We start from the raw sequence: 18,220 nt of genomic DNA, 5'->3' as shown, positions 1-18,220 counted from the left end.
GTGCTGTGTTTCAAACAAGAGTCCCATAGGATGCATATCAGAGCATCCGAGCCTCTGCAGACATGTCCCCCATTCCAGAAGGCCACTGATGCCCCTGTGTTCTCCTTGCAGTAGGAGAGACACAGATCAACCCTACTGCAGCTGGGCTGTTCCAGTTCTGTAACTTGTCTGGCATCCATATGCTTGTGATGGTGTCTCTTTCCCTCTCCTGGGAAGAGATCCCTTATAGATTCCCCATCCTATGAAGGCTTGGTCCCATCCTATCTGAGCTTCTAAGAACTGTCTACTTCTCTCTTGAATGTGCTCAGTTAATGGTCTTTCATGAAGGAAGCGCTTCTCTCCTCAGATATTTGTCTTTTTATCTATGACGGTCGATGCTAATGAAGCTCTGCCTTCTGTTTTGAGATGCCAGAACTGAATCAGGAGCAAAAGTGGGATGGATTTGAAATCTTTGTCCTGCTGCCTTCACTGTAGTGTTAAACCCTAGGTCTCAGCGGTTTAGATACTGTGCTGATGAACCAAGGTGAAGGCTGCCAAGGTTATTTGGCTTTGATTTTTTTTCCTATAGGTGCCTATGAAAATTTTATGTGATCCTCATCCTGATGGTCCCCCATGATCACAGCCTAGGACATTCTGTAACTGTCTGCCTGGCTTTCTTGTAGCTTGTGTGTCAGTGATGGGTTTTTCCCCTTCCCTTTCAGGTGTTTCAGATTGGTTAGGTGAGGTGTTTCACATTCAGCTTTTTGAGCAAGGGATTTTATCTTCATAGAATCAACATCCCACAGATGTGTGTAGGGATAAACTGGACAATGATCATTGAGGATCAGGGCTACTCTCGCCTTGCCCCCAAGGGGCTGGCATATGTAGACTCTCAAACTCTCTGGTCTGTGTTGTACCACCATGGAATCATTCTTCCAATATTGTCTTGGTACTGAGTTCAGTATCCTAAAGGGGTGGAAACCCTTAGGGGATGGTCTCTCTGATCTGTGGGTTTCTTTTTCTGTGGCTCATGGTCACTTGCCTGAGAATGTAGGTCTGCAGGTGCTTGAACCACATGTCAAGGACCCTGAAGGAAACTCTGAACCCCAAGACCTGAAAGTCTGTCCTTCACCCTGTGCTGTGGGGGGAGGGAGGCTCTGAGAAGGGGGAGTTTTTCATCTCAGTCACTCAGTTATCCCTGTTCCTTATCACTACTCTCTTTTTGATAATTATCCTGATAGTAGAAACTTCAAAAATTCTTAAAGGTATTCTCAACCAAGCAGCTGATGGCATTCTTCCTCTGTTCAGAGCCATGGGGTCAGACTCAAGGTTCATGTCAGGTTGACTGAGTCGAGAAACTCATGGAGCCCTGCCTACTGGACATCCCCTCCAAAGTCCAGACATTCCAGAGGATGTGTGCACACACATCTGAGTGGATTCCTCACCTCCACAATCACTCAGTGTATTAAGTGATGGTCCCAGGGACGGGCACATGTACTTATGATTCTGGTCGCTATAGGTGATGTATCTGCAGAAAGTGAGCCCTCTCTCTACCTGGGTGCATGCCCCTGCAGCATGGTCTGGTTCAGTGACTGTCCACAGGGCTATTTGTCCATGTTGAGAGAACTATCAAGCTGATCCAAGGACTTTTCAATAGAACCAGATGAACCATTCTACATGAAAAGGGACTCCAGCAATTCAGGGTAAAACTCACCAGGGCCAGGTGAATGACAGCTTGCAGGCACATGGCCGATGGAGCATCCAGGGAGGTCCTGACAAAGTCACTGCCCAGTGTCCACGGAGCAGCTCTGTCCTGAGAGAGTCTTCCTCCTTATAACAGGGTCATTCCTTCACGTTGCCCCAACATGTGGGGATCATTCCACTTCTGGAAGCCAAGAAACTTCTAGTCTCCCAGGAGCAGAGTCTGAGTCCCTTGTAAACTGAATCCCATTCCTTACAGGCCTGGTCAGTCCTGTCCCCACCCCCCACAACCTTCATTTCCCTCAGGACTTGGAAGTGACCATACATGGAGAGAACTGAAACCCCACCCTTCTCTTAGGAGCAAGGTTCCTTCTTGGAACATCTGTCTTTTCAGAGTTAGCAGGCCTGGTATATGACTCCAGTCCTTACCCAGGTTTTAAGGGCTTCCAGAGCTTCCAAGGTTTTAAGAGCACTGAGAAATGTGTGTTCCTATTTCTACCTCAAGGACCCCAGAAGGAAGAGGGATGCTCCTCCCTGATGTCTGGGGGCTGATAATCAGTGTCAGTGATGCAATCCACAAACCCAGGGAGCTTTGTCACTGATGCTGTTTCTTTCCCCATGGACTGTTGAGTGGAACACAGATGCCCTTCATTCCCAGCTCGTCTTGTGAGCAAGCAGGTGTTCCTTGAGGTGGAAGATTTAAATCTACTCTGGCAATGTTTCAGAAAGGTCCCTGGAAGGTGCTGCATCTGGGAAATTCACCAGGGGGAGGCAGTGGCTCAGTGCAGAGTGGAAGCCCCGGCCTTTCTCTTTTCAGCATCTTTGGTACCAACTGAAATGTGTTCCGGAAGGTCTCAGGATGGTGCTGATTACAGCCTGGACCAGTACCTTCTCCTCTGGCAGCAAGGGCTCGGTGTTCTGAATTCAATGAGCAGGGTTCTTAAGTCAGTCCTATCTGCTGGTTACTGGAATCCTGGGCCTGACGGGACACTGGGGCCCAGGGTGGGTCAGTGTCACCTTCTGGGGTGTGCAGAGGCAGCTGGTTCTTCCTTATCAGATCTTAGCCCTTTCAGGTGTGTATCTGCTGATGTTTTTGGTGAAGTGGCCCAGGAGGCCTTTAAGGATGGCTGTTCTAGGGAGAGGCAGTGAAGGTGCAAAGCTGGTTCTCAGAACTTTCTGGAGAAATTGACAACACATTTAGCATCTTGGTCAACTCAGCCATCAAGAGTTCACTTGGGAGAAATCGGACTTTCTCTGTTAATCAGAATAATTTGCATGTAATTTGTATATTTCTGTGTGAACTGTTGGCGAACCCAGGGAGGAAGTTATCTAGGCTCAGAGAATATTTTGTGGGAAGGTTTAAAATGCATATTTTCTATCATAATCTTGGATGTTCAAGGTCTGCTTTTTCTTGGGCACGTTGTGATAATGTACATCTTTATACATTTGAAGTTTAAATAAGCACTGCCTTATTTAATACTTCAATACTCTCAATACTGCAGGTTGGGATACTAATGAAATGTGAGTATCCTTATGACTCTTCTGTGGGTGCTTCCAGGAAAAGAACCATTAATCTTACAATCTGAAATGTAAAGAAAACCCCAGTGAACTAGTATGCATTACCTTCAATACAGAAGGTGAAGTGAGAATTTTGGACAGATACTATATTAATTTCCAACTGTTGCTATAACAAATAATCACCAAGTTTCCACTGAAAACCAACTATATCTTTCAGTGTGGGAGAAGATAAGTTGGTGGTGGGCATCATTGAGTAAAATCAGGCATTTGCAGGTTATGTTCTTTTCTTGTTTTCCAGACGATGAGCTGTTTCTTTGCATAAGCCTCCCTTCTACAGGCCTTCTGTATTTCTTGTTTTGGGCCTCTCTGTTAGATCTTCAGAGTCAGGATTTTACTTTTTAAAAAAAAATTTATTAGAATATAGTTGACTTACAATGAGTTTCTACTGACTGTATAACAAAGTGAATCAGCTATATATATACACATAACCCCCTCTTGTTTGAATTTCCTTCTCATTTAGGTGACTACAAAGCATTGAGCTCCTTGTGCTGTACAGTAGGGTCTCATTAGTTAGCTATTTTATACATAGCAGTGTGTTTATGTCAATCCCAATCTCCCAGTTCAGCCCACCCCTCCTTTCCCCTTGGCTTTTCTTATAGCTGTCATACAGAATGAAACAAGTCAGAGAGACAAATGTTGTATATTAATTGATATATGTGGAATCGAGAAAAATGGTACAGATGGGCATATTTGCAAAGTAGAAATAGAGACAGAGATAAGGGTCAGGATTTTCTTTGCCTTCATTTACTCTTGCCATATAACAAAACAAGGTCACGGTTTCTGAGGATTAGAATATAAAAGGCTTTGGGAATCCTTGAAACTATTTTATCTGGAACTTTATTTGAAAGTGATCCCAGGAAAACCAGGGCAGGGAGTAGTGTATCAAAAATGGGGTGGTGGGGACAGTCACTGATGGATATCATATTTACCTGTTGTGGTGACTGCCACCAAATGCCATAGGGGACCCTCTGAGGATCCATGCAGCATGAATCTGAGAATTGCCCTCCTCCCCACCCCCTGCACATCAATGCTACCTGCCAAGTTCTTTGTGCGTCTGACTCTTTGCAACCCCAAGGACTGTAGCCCACCAGGTTCTTCTGTCCATGGAATTCTCCAAGAAAGAATACTGGAGTGGGTAACCATTCCCTTCTCCAGGGGATCTTCCCCACCCATGGATTGAACCTGGGTCTCCTGCACTGCAGGCAGATTCTTTACCATCTGAGCCACTAGGGAAGCCCTGTGGTCACCTTAGCAGCCTGAGATGTCAATTTCCTGTGAAACTGAAATGTGACTTGGTATGAAGACAAGTGAACAGATGTGGAGGGTGTGGCACATAGTAACCTAGTTTTTCCAGAATGCCCATCCTCCTGGACTTCCTCTCAGGAGAGCAGATTCAGTACCTACTGAAACAAGGAGCTCTCTAACCATCTTTCTATGGTGAAGGCTTTTTCCCTCTCCTGGGAGGAGATTCTTCACATACCCTCTGGATGCCATTAGGTCTTATGTCCACCTGCGCCCCCTGTACGGCATGCCTGAATTCCACACCTGAGAGTGCCAAAGTAAATCATTAACTTCATTGTGTTCAAAGGATTTTTTAAGAATTTTATTGGAATATAGCTGACTTACAATGTTGCATTTAGTTTCAGGTGTCCATAAAAGTTGGTTATATACATATGCATTCTTACTCAGATTATTTTCTCATATAGGTTATGACAGAATATTGAGTAGAGTTCCTGGTGCTTTACAGTAGATCCTTGTTGGTTATTTATCTTCTATACAGTAGTCTGGAGAAGGAAATGGCAACCCACTCCAGTACTCTTTCCTGGAGAATCCCAGGGACGGAGGAGCCTGTTGGGTGCCATCTATGGGGTCGCACAGAGTCGGACACGACTGATGTGACTTAGCAGCAGCAGCAGCAGCATACAGTAGCCTGTGTGTGTTAATCCCAAGCTCCTGATTTATCCCTCCACCACACATTTCCCCTTTAACCATAAGTTTATTTCAATATCTAGAGATCATCATACTAAGTGAAGCGAGTCAGAGAAAGATAAATATCGTAAGATAGCACTCATAAATGAAATCTATTTACAAAACAGAAATAGACTTACAGGTTATTAAAGGATGATGTCTTTTAAAAACTTATTCTCTATTGACCACAAAAACAGATAAAAATGTACTGTTTAAGGATGAAAACTTAGATCCTCCTAGATGTCAAATCTCCCTTTTTGTTGTGGTTGTTCAGTTGCTAAGTCATATCCAACTCTTTGTGACCCCATGGACGGCAGCAAGCCAGGCTTCCCTGTCCTTCACTGTCTTCTGGAGTTTGCTCAAACTCACGTCCATCGAGTTGGTGATGCCATCCAACCATCTCATCCTATGTTGCCCTCTTCTCCTCCTGCCTTCAATTTTTCCCAGCATCAGGATCTTTTCCAGTGAGTCAGGTCTTTGCATCAGGTGGTCAAAGTATTGGAGCTTCAGCTTCAGTCCTTTCAATGAATATTCAGGGTTGATTTCCTTTAGGATCCAAATTGGTCTCAAATATTACAGAGGAAAGCATTTGTCCATCTGCCCTGATCCTCTCATGCTGACCTCTGAGCCTGGTTGTCTGGCTGTCTTGACACAGGTGTGTCCCCTTAAAGGAACAAGCCCTTGGCATCAGAAATGCCAGTGTTTAAATGTGGTTTGGTTCCACAATCAGTCCTGACTTCTCAGTAGACCCTGGTTCTGAATCTGCCGTCTCATTCATACAGATGACATTTTATGCTGATAGAATGAATTATTTACTATATTATATATTTTTAATGGAATGAAACCTCTTTCTGCTCCTAATGAGGTCTGCTGTAGTGAGTCAGATCAGCTGGCTGAGCTCACCAGGGGCCAGAGTGAAGTAACCACAACCCGTGGCCATGGTTTGGACTGATGGTTTGGTCATCATGGTTTGACCATCTGAACTCAGATGCACGAATGTCTTATATTGAGCCCTCCCTTGCACTGTAGACCCCTGAGGAAGAAAGTGAGATGAAAACATCCTCTTTATCTTCTACGCTTTAGCCTTTGTCTTTTCCTGATGCTTTCTGAGAGTTCTTCATCTGATCTTCAGCCACATTCATTCTATTACTGACCTCACATAATTATACACAGTACTTTTTTATGCTGAATATTTCTTTTTATATTCTATGTCTGAATTGGACTGCAAGGAGATCAAACCAGTCAGTTTCAAAGGAAATCAACTCTGATTATTCATTAGAAGTGAAGTGATAGTTGCTCAATTGTGTCTGACTCTTTGTGACCCCATGGACTATGCAGTCTTTCCATGGAATTCTCCAGGCCAGAATACCGCGAGTGGGTAGCCTTTCCCTTCTCCAGAGGATCTTCCCAACCCAGGGATCGAACCCAGGTCTCCTGCATTGCAGGTGGATTCTTTACCAGCTGAGCCACCAGGGAAGCCTAGGAATACTGGAGTGGGTAGCCTTTCCTTTCTCCAGGGGATCTTCCTGACCCAGGAGGAATTGAACTGGGATTTCCTGCATTGCAGGCAGATTCTTCAGCAGCTGAGCTCCCAGGGAAGTCATTCATTAGAAGGACTGATGCTAAAGCTGAAGCTCTTAACACTTTGGCCACCTGATGCGAAGAGCCAACTCATTAGAAAAGACTTTGATGCTGTGAAACACTGAAGGCAAAAGGAGAAGGGGGTGGCTGAGGATGTTGGTTAGAGAGCATCACTGACTCAATGGACATGAGTTTGAGCAAACTCTGGGAGATAGTGGAGGACAAAGGAGCCTGGCATGCTATGGTCCATGGGGTCATAAAGAGTGGGGCACAACTTACAGACTGAACAATAACAAATTCCCTGGGCTAATACGTATCCCTCTGTCTTTGAGAATACTGACTCGCTATCTAAACTTCTTGATCTAGTAGTCTTTTTACGGAGTGTGGGTTTTCCTTAGAATAGAATGCCCTTGAGGTAGTTTCTTAGAACTTACCTTCTTATGGTGGTGACCCCACTTTCTCTAGGGAAACTTCAAAGAGCAGAACCTGCCACCTCTCAGCTTTGAAAGATGTCCAGGTTCTGTATCAAAGGTCTGCAAAGGTGGACAACATCTCCAGCAGTTAGAAAATGAATGTAGTTTACATCTAGCATGTTGGTGAATATATATGTTTGGAAGACAAGACTTAGATGTTAGAAGGTAGGAGCTGGGCACTCTTTTATTTTCTTCTGAAAGCCTTTGGCACTAAGAGTAACAAGAATTTCCCAGGTGGGTGGACACGTGTTCAATGTGGACAACACTGACCTCCTTCCATGTGCCACTGAAGCTCATCTGGGAGATGTGGATAGATTGCTGAAACCATCAGAGTCCCACAGTCTCAGGAAACTGAGGATACTTATGTTGGTCCCCAAACCATCAGATACTTTCTGGGTGGGAGAAACAGCTATTGGAAATACCTTCTGGGCATTAGCCCCTTTCTGCTTTATTTTGATGATGACTTTCTAGGGAGAATGGCCCAGAGATCCAGAGGGAATGGCTGTTGTAAGAGAAAAATGAACAATGAGAGGACTGTTGTTTATAAAGGACATGCTGTCTGTCAGGGGGTAGGGTGATGGGTTTGGCTCTCCTGGCAGTTTGTACTTCAGGTCAGTGAGGTTCCTGCTTCATACAGGCTTGTTTGGTCAGCAAGTGAAAGTTGCTCAGTCGTGTCTGACTCTTTGCGACCCCATGGACTATACAGTCTATAGAATTCTCCAGGCCAGAATACTGGAGTTGAGTAGCCTTTCATTTCTCCAGGGGATCTTCCCCAACCAGGGATCGAACCCAGGTCTCCCACATTGCAGGTGGATTCCAGCTGAGCCACAAGGGAAGCCTTTGGTCAGCAAAAAATCGTGCACAGGCCATGGGTCTGGTAGGCCATGGATCTGGTAGGCCAGCCGGTCGGTCCCTACAACAGTGTTTGGATGGAACAGAACCAGGGCACCCCTTGTTGCAGCCTACTACCCCTCCCTTCAACCTCTTTTCCAGCCACAAACTTGAAAACCATCTTCTTTGTTCATCTCTGTCTTTGGGACCAGTTAACACCTTTTTTTTTTTTTGGCTTTGCTGGATCTTTGCTGCTGCCGGCAGGCTTTCTCTAGTTGTGAACAGGGACAGCTCTTCATTGCAGTGGCTTCTCTTGTTGCGGAGCACAAGCTCCAGGGTGTGTGGGCGTCAGTAGTTCCGGCTCTGGGGCTCTAGGCACAGGCTCATTAGCTGTGGCACACGGACTTAGTTGCTCCAAGGCATGTGCAATCTTCCCAGACCCGGGATCGAACCCACGTCTCCTGCATTGGCAGGCAGATTCTTTACCACTGAGCCACCAGGGAAAGCCCCCAACACCACTTTTTGAGCTTAGTTCCTATTGCCAACCATGAGTTCCCAGATTCACGGGAATTATTCCCTGGAGGTGGAGGCTGGAATCCACTGCCTGATCCTACATCTGCAAGCCTGCTCTGCCTGCCCCTGTCTGGGCTTCGATTTCAACTGTGACAATAAGACCTAGAGGAATTGGGGCCCCTTCTCCCAGGAGTTGGCCAAGAAATGCGAGGGTGCCAAGTGTCTTGGAAAAGCAAGACCAGCTCTTAAAGGGGGCAAAACCCAGATTTAGAAAAACTTAGCAGATTGTGACATGTAGATAGGACAAATGTCAGACACACAGGAGCCTGTGTCGACGGTCTCACCAAAATACACGGTCCTCATTGCCCCAGTAGAAGCTATTAGTGTGGGAGCTGTACTGTGTTGAGTCCTGAGAGAACTGGACTGGTCGCTCCTGGGTTTCTCCAGCCCTTGAGCATCTGGGGATTTATGTGTCTGTAGCTTCAGGTCCGTCTGGAGCAGTAAGATGACAGTTGTGTTTCCGCTTCATCCCACGGGGCCGCAGGTGGGACCTAGGATGTAAACTCTCCATTTCCTGACAAGTCATTGCCTGTGGTCCGCAGAAGGGTAGGGGAGTTCTCTATGGTATGATTATGTCCCACTCAGCTCTTTTCAAAGCAGTAACTTCTTAGGTGACTTAAATGGTTTTGCTTTATTTTCTACTGTCATCTGAAATGAAGGAGGCTCTCTTTGGGATCTCAAGTACTTCTGCAAAGTATTCGTAGAGTTCTTCCTTGGTTGGGGATGGTTTATGAGCACAGCTGCCCCTCCCCAACACACACACAAGGAGGATGAGCAGTGTGAATTGTTTGCCAAATGCAGTTTTGATGAGGCAACTCAATTCTTTTTTTTTTTTTTTTTAAAAGCACAGCAGTCCCACATTGAAGTGGGAATGAGGGTATGTCCCTCTGACCTAATCTGATGACCGGTGTGTGGTGACCTTTCCCAGCTGGACAGGTGCTTTGGCTGCCCTTGAATAATTAATCTGCCCTGTACTGCCTGGTCCAGGAGGGGATCTCAGCGAGGAGCATATGTCCCTATAACTTGTCTTGCCCAGTGACATCAGTTCCTCATGGTTGAAGGAGAATAAAGCTGATTCCCCTGCTCTTGTTGGCTGTGGTTAGGTAGTTAATTCTGGCCACAGAGTATGAGCTACATATGACCTTCAGGACACAGCCTTACGAAGGTAGTGGTCCTCCCTTCCTCTTTCAATGTCCTCCTTCATTGAGGCTACCTCTAGGAAGAGGAGAAGACTCGGCTTCCTCTTGTTGATGCATTTTCTAAGAGGTGACTGGTGGGCTGGGACATTCCAGCAAAGGGCTATTTTGACTCTCATGTGCTCCAGCTCTGTGTGAGGGGGAAAGATGGTTCTAGAAGTCAAAGAGGATGTTTAAGCTTTCCTAAGTTCAGGTGCTTGTTGTTGAAATTCATTTCCTTGCAGGCTGTGGTACTGAGAGCCTCAGTGTCTTGCTGATGGTTGGCTAGAAGTTCCCTAGTTGCTTGCCCCTTTGGGCCTCCCTGTAGAGTAGCTCACACCATAGCTGCTTGGCCCTTTCTTCAACCTTCCACCCAGGTGGTTTTGGCATCTCCAGTTCATTTGGCTTCAGGCAACTATGATGGACACAGAGATGTGCTGGCCAGACCCAGCATCAAGGAAAGATTTGTCCAGAATGCTAGGAGTGCTGCCATCAGATATCTTTATCTGTTGGCCCTTCAGGGCTCCCCTTAACTTCAGATAAGGGCTTCCCTGGTGGCTCAGATGGTAAAGCATCTGCCTGCAGTGCAGGAGACTTGGGTTCGATCCCAGGGTTGATGCCCTGGATAAGGAAATGGCAACTCACTCCAGTACTCTTGACTGGAAAATTCAATGGACAGAGGAGCCTGGTAGGCTACAGTCCATGGGGTTGAAAAGAGTCGGATACGACTGAGCGACTTCACTAACTTCAGATAACGTTGGCACAGTTTCCGCCGTCCACCCACTCTCGCTCTGGAAAGCAGTATTATGTTTGATATGCTAAGCTCTGAAGGATGGTGGGGGTGGTTCTTGTCATTTTTCTGTATAACATATTCTGGCTTCTGAAAAACAAAGGAAAAAAAGCCAAAATGGATCTGGAGAATGACAGTAAATCACCATAACACAATCAAAGAAAGATCGCAATAGCAACACCATGTGGGGTGTGTCCTCTTTGCTAGAGTAGATGAACATGGCCTTGAATTTGGCAAATTCATATTTCTGCCAGAAAAATGTATTCCCAGGCTGGCAAACTTTCTGTCAAGGTCCAAATAATGAATGTTAAGTCGTTGTGGCAGACCCTACAGCTAGAAAACCCTAACTACACTGCAGTGCAAAAGGAGCCACAGTTAATACATTTTTTAAAAATGACGGTGGCATCTCAAGACTTAGAACCCATGCCAAGCCACGTGTGGGCTGTGGTTCATCAACACTTGGACAGCAGTGTGTGTTCGGTTCCCCCTCAAGGGCGTGTAAACCTTCTGTCATAGTCCAAAGAGATCTGGAGTCTGGGACATCACATTGACTAACTACGAGCTAGAAGTTGTCAGTGCCTTGGTGGCCTTGATGATACATGTGCACTCAGAGGATAGAAGACAGTCTCTGCAGGGATTCTCCCCTTCAGTCACAGGCCCCTACAAAACAAGGGGCATGCCAGAATACTTCTGTTGTGCCAACTTGTGTCCTCTGAGAAGCAGACACCAAAATGGCTTTATGTGCACAGGAGACTTACTGGGAGACATGACCATGAAAGATGGAGGACGAAGAAGCAGGAGGAGACAAGGAGCACCTTCTGTCCTCCATGCAGGTGTGATGCCTATGAAAGGAGAGAGGGGAGGAGGCTCAGACTGCAGGCCAGGCCCATGGGGGACCCCCAAGCAAGTGGTTCCCAACTGAGGATTCCTTTCTTGGGCAGGAAAGGACGGCACTAGTATGTCACTGAGCCCTGTCACTGGCTGGGAGCAGCTGGAGTGCTCAGTCGTGTCTGACTCTTTGAGACCCCGACAGTAGCCCGCCAGACTTCTCTGTCCATGGGGTTCTCCAGGCAAGAATGCTGGAGTGGGTTGCCATTTCCTTCTCCAGGGAGCAACTGGAGGGAAGGAGGAAAACATACCCTCCTTCTGAACATGGTACAGCAAGGCACCGACATAAGAATCTTCAAGTTGCAAACTTTCAAAGACACAGACATGCGTTCACATGTCCAATCGCGTGAGTTAGCTCACCTGTCTGGTGTAGGTTGTCATGTGTGTTGCCTCCTCTACAAGGGGTTGTGCTTCTGTGTACTTCACTGGATAGCACTGTAGAGTCCTGTAGTTCAGTACCTTTATAGACAGGTTCTGATTCCTTGCTGGATTCAATTCTATGCCACCAATGGCAGGTGTGAGTGAAATCACAGCTTTCCCTCCCTCTCCTGTTGCTGACGACCCTTCAGCTCTACTGTCTCCTGCCGCCTCTGGTCAGTAACTCTTGTCTGCTTACTTGATGCCAGCCCCTGTATGCAGCTGTTATACTATATTACTGTACTTTTCAAGGCAGTGTACTATAAGATTATTTTTGTTCACTTGTTTGTATGTATTTGCATAAAGAATATTATAAACCTGTATATAGTATTATATAGCCAATTTACAATCATTGGTTGTAAAAATTCTTGGACATTATCACATCAGTTAGTGTTAGTCTAACTTTGCTGGACTTAAGCACAATTGGACTTACAAATGTGCTCTTGGAAGGGAACTCATTCATATGGAGGGAATTGAATGGACCTGGGGACCCAAACAGGGACTACCTGGGGCTCTCAGTTTCCTGCACTGTGTTCTTTTCCATGGCTACCACGCCATCTAAAATAAATTGTTGCATCTTCCACATCCTTTCACAAAGAAGAAACTAAGGTGGCTGGTCAAATTCTTTGGGCTCTGGAAAGAGACCTAATTCCCCTGGGAATCCTGTCCCAACACAGATATTGGGTGACATGAGAGGTTGCCAGTGTTGAGTTGAGGCCAGAGAAGGAATGAGCTCTGCAGCCGATCCGGGCTGGGGTTTGAGCAGCTCTGCCTCCTGGGCTGTGTACCTTGGTTCACCTGGTCATTCGTTTTGTGATGAGATGGTCTGACATTAGAATATATATGGACTCCTGAGCTGTGGCACGTGGCCTGGGCCTAAAAACAGAAAGATTGGAAAATCGAGGACAAAAAGGTCAGGGATTGGGACCCATCTGTGGACATGCATGCTTGCTAAGCCACTTCAGTTATGTCTGACTCTTTGTGACTCTATGTAGTATAGCCCTCCAGGCTCCTCTGTCCATGGGATTCTCTAGGCAAGAATAACTGGAGTGGGTTGCCATGTCCTCCTCCAGGAGATCTTTCCCACCCATGGATGGAACCTGCATCTCTTATGTCTCCTGCATCAGCAGGTGGGTTCTTTACTACTAGGGCCACCTGGGAATCTGTGAACATAAAGGAGTTTTTAACTGCATGTCAAATCTCCAGGAGGTGTCCAGCACTTAACAGGAAAGTAGAAAAATGATTTGGGTCCCCTGTGGCGTTGGCCTGGAGAAGGAAATGGCAACCCACTCCAGTGTTCTTGCCTTTAGAATCCCAGGGACAGGGGAGCCTTGTGGGCTGCCATCTATGGGGATGCATAGAGTCGGACACGACTGAAGGGACTTAGCAGCAGCAGGGGCGTTGGCCACTCCAGTGCCGACAGGATGAGCACATGAACACAGTGGCCACAGTGATAGAGGTGGGATCTGAGATTGGTTTCAACATCCCACTTCCCAGGGGTGTTCTAGCAATTGCCTCCACTGACTGTCCAACCTGCCAACAATGGAGACTGAGGCTGATCCCTCAGGGCGGCGGTATTTCTCAAGGCAACGAGGTGGTGGTAAGCTCATTACACTGTGTGTGCTCAGTTGCTTTCTGTTGTGTCTGACTCCTTGTGATCCCACGGACTGTAGCCCACCAGGCTCCTCTGTCCATGGGATTCTCCAGACAAGAATACTGGAATGGGTTGCCGTGCCCTCCTCCAGGGGATCTTCCCAACCCAGGGATGGAACCTGCATCTTTTTAAGTCTCCCTGCATTTGCAGCTGGATTCTTTACCACTAGAGCCATCTGGGAAGCCCCAGTGTGTGTGTGTATGTGCATGTATATATGTATATAGATTTTTCCCTTATATGCTATTTTAATAAGTGTGTATTTTAAGTTAACAGTTATTTTCCCTTGTCACTTTAGAGATATATGTCCATTGTTTCCTAGCTTTCAATATTAACTGCTTAAAAGCAGTTTGTAAGTAGTGATGGTTTACTCTTTGGTCTCTGATAAGATCATTTCTTATCTTTGTTTCATTCAGACATGTCTATGTGATAAATTTCTATCTCTTAGCTGTTGGGGATTGGTTGAACTTCACAAATCTATAGATTGGTGATTTTCATTGGTTGCAAAAATTTTTGGTCATTATCACTTCAGTAAAGCTTTTGCTGCTGTTCAGTTGCTAAGTCCGAGTCTTTGTGACCCCATAGACAGGCGCACACAGGCTTCCCTGTCCTTCATTATCTCCCAGAGTTTGTTCAAACTCATGTCCATTGAGTCAGTGATGTCATCCAACCATCTCATCCTCTGTCACCCCATTTTCTTGCCCTCAGTTTTCCCAGCATCAGGGTCTTTTCCAATCAATCAGCTCTTCACATCAAGTGGCCAAAGTATTGGAGCTTCAACATCAGACCTTCCAGTGAATATTTAGGGTTGATTTCCTTTAGGATTGACTGGTTTGATCTCCTTGCAGTTCAAGGGATTCTCAAAGGTCTGCTGCTGCTGCTAAGTCGCTTCAGTCATGTCCGACTCTGTGCGAACACATAAACGGCAGCCCACCAGGCTCCTCTGTCCATGGGATTTTCCAGGCAAGAGTACTGGAGTGGGATGTCATCGCCTTCTCCGTCAAGTCTTCTCCAGTACAATTCAAAAGAATCAAATTTTTGCACTCAGCCTTCTTTACGGCCTAGCTCACATCTGTAACTGATGCTGGAAAAACCATAGCTTTGATTATATGAATCTTTGTGGGCAAAGTGATATCTTTGCTTTTTAATATACTGTCTAGGTTTGTCATAGCTTTTCTTCCAAGGAACAGACATGATTGAGCACCATACTTCAGTATCAAGTAATATTTCCTTTTGTTTTCAAATGACAATTCTATATGTTTTCCTGCTCCTTTTCTTGTTGTTTTGTAAGTTTTCTTTTCTATTTTCTAGAATTTACTCTCTAGCAGGATCTCACTTCCCTGACCAGAGAGGGATTGAACCCAGGGCACAGCCATGAAAGCCCAGAATCCTAACCACTAGGTCACCAGGGAACTCCCCGACCTGTAGTTTGATTTTATGTCTTTCTATAACCCCAAAGAGACATTTTAAAACTTTCTTCCTCAATCATTCATCTCTCCTGATGGCTCTGTCTCATTTCCACTTTTGTGTCTCGACACTGAAATCTCTTCAGCTTCATCTTTTAGCTCCCTGTTTTCTCTTATCCTTATCTCATCTGGTATTTAACACAACCTTGATATCCAACTCCTAGAATTCTGTGAAATGGAAATTTTTTTAGCCACTTCAGATCCCCTCTACCTTCAGCTGTGTTTTGTTCCAGCTGTTGCTGTGGGGTGTTGCCTTTGAATTCACACAGATGCAAACTCACAGGTCATGGCTTCGGGGCTTGCCTGTTACAACAAAGCCTGAGAGAGTCTGGACCTATGCCCTGATAGCAACAGAGCACAGGACATGGCCCCAGGGGACACGACGTGACCATATAACCTGCCACATCTGCCAGAGAGCCTTGATGAGCTCTACTAAATGTTCAGACGTGGCACAGGGACCACAGCTTGCCAGGGTGGCAGCATCAGATGTTTGTTCCTTCTCCAGAGCAATTCCTTCTAATAACCCACTGACTGGGCCCCGTAGCCACCTGGGGCCACTCAGGTTCAAGTTGCTGTGATCTACTAAGCAAGAACAAGAACTGCTCTGGCTTAAAAGCCTCATTCTCCATAGGAGTCCAGATCTTTTGTAATAAAAACACTGGTATAGTTTCTAGGTTCTTGTGTGCTAGTTACAAGAATCCCTGTGTGCAGGGAAGCCCCAAATATGGTATCCCCATCAAGAATTTATAGTTCCTTAAAGTCCAGATTTGATTTACCAGTCGGGGTCATTTTTATCACACACAAATTTGCCTAGTAATATCATTGGTATACCATCATTGGGTTATTGGAGCTAGAAGTTTAACCAAATCCTCATGAAGAAAAGGCAGGAGTCTTATTCATTCCAATCACATGGTCAGAATTGCCCATGATGGGCACTGTGAAACCCACTAAGTTGTAAGTTCAGGCAGGCCTAGTACCGCCCCAAGAACAAACAAAATGATGGTCCAGAGGGTGCCAGAAACTCTCAGCTCACATTTTGACCTGATTTAGGGGATTCTCCCAGACTTGCTAATGCAGGAAGAGAAGCTCAGGCTTGATAAAATTAGCAATGAAATGTGGGCACAAAGTGGAAAATAAACTGCTGGGCGCTGTGGCCTTTGAAAGTGGGCAGAGGTTAGGCTGTTCAGCTGGTCAATGACATGATGTAGAGAGAGAAGTGGCCTGAAGTAAGGCTATACAGGGACTCTCGAGCTGGGTTGCTCAAGCACACTGTTGGAAGTGACTCAGATCTGTGAGAGCTCTATGAAGGCTATAAACCCTAGAAGCAGCACCTCATTCACTGATTCTAGTACACTCATGAATGATGGCTGGACAAAAGCAGCAAATTGATGACCTTAGCAGCCCATAGTCATGGAAAGAGCATTTTTTAGATGGGGCACGGAAGTACTAGGAGAGAAAATAGGCTGATGGAGGCAGTGGATGCTCCTAGTAAGAGGGGCTTAAACAAAAGGAGAATTCCAGGGACTTCCCTGGTAGTCCAGTGGTTAGACCCTGTGCTTCCAATGCAGCGGGCACAGGTTCGATCCCTCGTCTGGGAACTAAGCTTCCACATGCCATGCAGTGTGACCAAAAAGTAAATAAATGAATAGGTGAATTGTATATGTGAATAATACCTCAAAGCTTTTTTTTTCTTAAGAGAATTCCTAGAATCACACACTCTAATATCAACTCCACCAAAAATCCAGACAGGCCCAATGTGATGGTTAATTTGTGTCACTTGGTTGAGTTAAGCAATGTCCATGTATATGGTGAAAGTTAGTCACTCAGTCTTGTCCAACTCTTTGCAACACCAGGGACTGTAGCCCACCAGGTTCCTCTGTCCATGGAATTGTCCAGGCAAGAATATTGGAGTGGGTTGTGATTCCCTTCTCCAGGGAATCTTCTCAACCCAGGGATGAAACCCAGGCCTCCTGCATTGCAGACAGATTCTTTGCAGTCTAACCCCTTAGGGAAGCCCTATAGGGTGAAATGTTGTGTATCTCTTGAGGGTTGTTTCTGGATGAGACTAACATTTGAACCAGTTGACTGAGTTTAAAAAAAAGAAAATCACCCTCAGCAAAGCAGGTGGATATCATCCAAGCCACTGAGGGCTTGAATAGAACAAAAAGATGAAGGAAGGATAAACCTGCTTCTTGCTTGAACTGGCATTCATCTGCTCCTGCCTTTGGCCATCAGGATGCCTGGTTCTCAGGCCTCTGGACTCGAACTTATACCATTACACCTGGTTCTCAGACCTGCAGACTCAGACTGAATTGCACCACTGACTTGCTTTGTTCTGCACTTTGCAGGTGGCAGATAGTGGGACTTCTTGGCCTCCATAATCACGAGCCATTTCCTATAATAAATATTCTATCTATCCATATATATTCTATTGGTTCTTTCTCTGGTGAATCCTGACCAAACAACCAGTCATTCCTTTGTGGTCATCAGACCCGAGAGGGGCCCAAATCCATTCTGATGTTGAGAGAGAATCTAGAGAAGGAGGTGAAGTGTATGAAGAACGTGTATATCCCACCTCCATCACCAGGACTTTATGGACGTTATAGTCTACCCTTTGTAAACTGAAAAAACATACAACCTAAAAGTAGGGAATTACATTTTATCTGGTGGACTTAAGCCCAGAAGGTAGCCTCTCAGATGGCTCTGTGGGACTACGCTAACACGGTAAGGGAGGAGCCAGGTTAATATATAGAAGTTTTTGCTATAAAAGGCAGGTAGTTGGACATCAAAAGATTACTATTAAACAGATATCAAGTTAGTGAATTTGGCACTTTTCTTTGCGTAGGAAAATGCAAGAGCCTGGGCTCATTGAAATCATTCCTTTGATACGCACCTTAACTCTCTGGGGCCAGTATCCTGTTTTCTCCCGAATCCTCAATCCCTCAGACCTGGCTGCAGTGGCTGATGGCTTGATGACCTCAACATCCTTTCATTACTGATATGGCAGGTGACATTCCTTGTCCATACTTTCTAGGTCTCTCTTGAAGAGTTGCAGGAAGAGGACAAACTTTATAAGAGGTTCCATCTGGGTTATCAAAGCAGAAACCAATTTAGGTAGAAAGACCATTTGTATTAAAAGAAGATACATT

The sequence above is a fragment of the Bubalus bubalis genome, chromosome 7 (genome assembly GCF_019923935.1).
Source record: "Bubalus bubalis isolate 160015118507 breed Murrah chromosome 7, NDDB_SH_1, whole genome shotgun sequence".
In the NCBI taxonomy this organism is placed as follows: Eukaryota; Metazoa; Chordata; class Mammalia; order Artiodactyla; family Bovidae; genus Bubalus; species Bubalus bubalis.
Note: the sequence above shows the minus strand (reverse complement) of the source record.